General features: G+C 47.9%; 1 pseudogene; it reads left to right on the plus strand.

Moving 5' to 3' along the window:
* Positions 1-378: 378 nt before the first annotated feature.
* On the plus strand, positions 379-1,806 carry LOC140851626 (uncharacterized; annotated as a pseudogene).
* The last annotated feature ends 1,319 nt before the right edge of the window (positions 1,807-3,125 follow it).

The following is a 3,125-nucleotide window of genomic DNA, read 5'->3' on the forward strand; positions in this document are numbered from 1 at the left end:
CCGGCCCGGCAACCAGGTCCCGAACCCCGAAGCCACGTACTTCCCTGCCATCTACTAACCTGGCCTTTTCCCAACTTTGCCCTTCGCACGGCAGCAGTCCCCCGCCCTCCCTAGCATACGTGGCGACACGTCCAGGCCGCCACCGATCACTTGCCGACACGTTCACAAAGCAAAACACGTCAGAAGCCTATGCTGAATAAAACTTTATATTAATTAATTAATATTACAAGAAAACAAAATTGGGAGATATCACCATCTCAAGCCTCAACCCACCCATTCTCTCTCTCTCTCTCTTTTTTTTTTTTTTTTTTGTACTTTTCTTTTTATTTCCCCCTTTAAAACGAAAAAGCTGGTGGTTTTTTTTTTTCCTTCTCGTAATCGCTCCTTTCTCTCTCTCTGGGCTTATATTACTTCCTAGGTACGAGTCCGGGCGAAAAGAAAAATCGAAGGAAACGGATTGTTTCTTGGCTGGAGCGATGGCGGGAGGAGGCGGGGGGGAGAGGAGCTCGATGTGAGGTGAGAAGAAGCTTCGATCGGTCGACGATGGCGCCGCTTCCTTGTTCTCACCACCTCCGGACCGCTCCGGTACGCGTCGGTACCTCCAAGGCCCAGGCCGGCCTGGCCAGGATCATCGCCATCATCATCTCCACCGTCCCTCCTCCACCAATCGGGCGCTGCGGCGGTAATTCCGAGGCGGCGCGTGTGGGAGGACTAGGGTTCGACATCGATTTGAACCTCAGATTGGGTCCGCCGCCGGAGATCGGAGGAGGAGGAGAATCATCGGGGAACGACGAGGAGGAGGAGGGTGGGGGCCCCACTGCGCAGAGCGTCGTGGCCGCCGATGTTGTTGCCGAGCGAGTGGAGTCTGGGGAGGAGTCGACGGTGGAGAAGGACGCCGGGAGGGCCCCCACGCGGCGGAGGAGAGCAGCGCCATCTCGCCGGCGGTGAGGAGCTCCGAAGGCGAATGCGATCCGGAGGAGGAAAGCCGGAAGGAAGCGGTTGGAGGAGCCAAGGAATCGTCCGGGATCACGACTGCTCCATCGGGGAAAGCGGACGACGGTGACGAAGACGAGGAGGCGGTGGTGGAGGTCGTCAAAAAAGAACCGGACGAAGAGGCCAAAGAAACCAAAGGCGGCGACGACGGAGAAGGACGAGAGGAAGCGGTTAGGAATCTTAGCAAAGGCAATGGAAGCGAGGGTTATCTGGACCTGCTCCTGGAGGCGGTGCGGCAGGTCTCCGGTGGGTTGTTCGACGAGGAGCCGGCTAAGGAGAAGGAGGAGACGGCGGACGCGGAGGAGGAGAGGCCGTCGAAGCGAAGAGCGGCGGGGGTGGCGCAAGGGTCGAAGAGGAGAGGGGCGGGGTGGCTGCCGTTCGATCTGTACGTCGATTCGGCCCCCATCGTCCGATCGAAGCGCGGGCGGAACCAGGCTCTGCCGTCGCGTTACCGGGACTCCGTCCTCGACCCCTGGCGGAAGCTGCCGACCGTGAGCCGCCACGGCCGGGCGGCGAGACCCTGAAACCGGCCGGTAAGCTTACCGTGGCCTCTCGAATACTTCTTGCTTGGTTACAATTCGTAGATGTCGTGGTGCCTCTCTATCTATGATAATATGATATAATATTTTGTGGAGTTATTTAATTAGAGAAGGCAGGCTGTATTAGTCGTAGATGTTAGTAGTGGGGCGCTTCAAAAAGGGTGTCGGCCGTCATGCTGCAGCTGTGACGCCACCAGGGGAATGAACGGATGTACATTTGAAGCCATGCTTCGTCTAATCTATCTATTATAAATCTACCATTTGTGTAGCCTAATCATGTTCCTTCGAGCCATCGTTCTATTTCTTTTTCTGAGCTCTTGGCCGCTTACTAGAAAATTTCCTCTCTACTAAGCTTGCACGGTTGCACTTCTATAAGCACAAACACATTTCATGATCTTTGTATCGCCCGTGATTGTTACAAATATGCTATTTAAGATGTAGTTTAAACTTAATACTGGTTTTAATCATGCATTTATTAGCAAATGAAGAAAATTAACCAGCACACCTTTCTAAAACACTTGGTGGTGTGCTCAATTCTGGCCCACCAAATGTGGTCCGCATGGATTTGGACGTGTCATGAATAGCATTGCTCTCTAACTCAAATTTGGTTACCAAAAAACCGTATGGAAGGGGCTAGATTAGGATTCACTGCCAAACACGTATTTCCATTGATCAGGACGCCACCGTCGATGGCTATAACTGTGGATCCGTACTTTATACACATTTCTTATACTTAATTAATTTCGGATATTCTCAAAAAGTTGTCGTGAGGGGAACCACAAGGGGGCGTATTTATCTTTTTATAATAAAATGAAATAGTTCGCCTTTGCACAGTGTAATCATTGTACGGTATGACCACTCTCCATCCGATCACGGATTCACGGATCTTGTTTTATCAGACTTCATCCTGGGAATAATTATGCGATCTAAAAGGGTATAAGAGGTCAGCTATAATAATAATTTCTATTTTTATCGACAACCCAACTATGTATTAGTGTACAACGTTCGTGTCCTTTATTCGGCAAACCTGCTGTAACGGTTACAACATTTGCAGTATAGACTAAAATATTAGTAAGAACTAATTTCCGGATTATGATAATATTACATTTTTAACCCACATCGGTAGCCGTTGTAATAAAACTTAATGTCTTGCACTGCCAATGTAACAGTCATAATTTTTTCCTTGGAAAAAAAAATACGAGTCTTATGAGTTGTTTTTACTGTTTAAGTTATATAATCATAGATATTATCAAGGGTATCAATAAAAAATTGTCTGACATCGTTATCAAACTAGTTAGTGTTAGACATAACAGATCATAATCTGTAAGAGAATATCACTGCAAAAGTCATAAAACTCATATGCTTTTTTGCTGCGTCCTGCATGTCTGGATGGAGATTTTCTAAAGCAGTTCTAATGCGTGTGATTATATTAAAATATTTTTCATCAGTCAAAACCATGGGTCTGGTGAGGATCCCAGAGGAAAATTCCTGTTACAGAAAAATTGAGAAATTGTGCAAGATGGACGTATTATAGGTATTTCTTCTAGGATTGACAAAATATGATCTGATCAATATTCGATCCATCATAAACAG

This window comes from Elaeis guineensis, chromosome 9, assembly GCF_000442705.2.
Source record: "Elaeis guineensis isolate ETL-2024a chromosome 9, EG11, whole genome shotgun sequence".
Classification (NCBI taxonomy): domain Eukaryota; kingdom Viridiplantae; phylum Streptophyta; class Magnoliopsida; order Arecales; family Arecaceae; genus Elaeis; species Elaeis guineensis.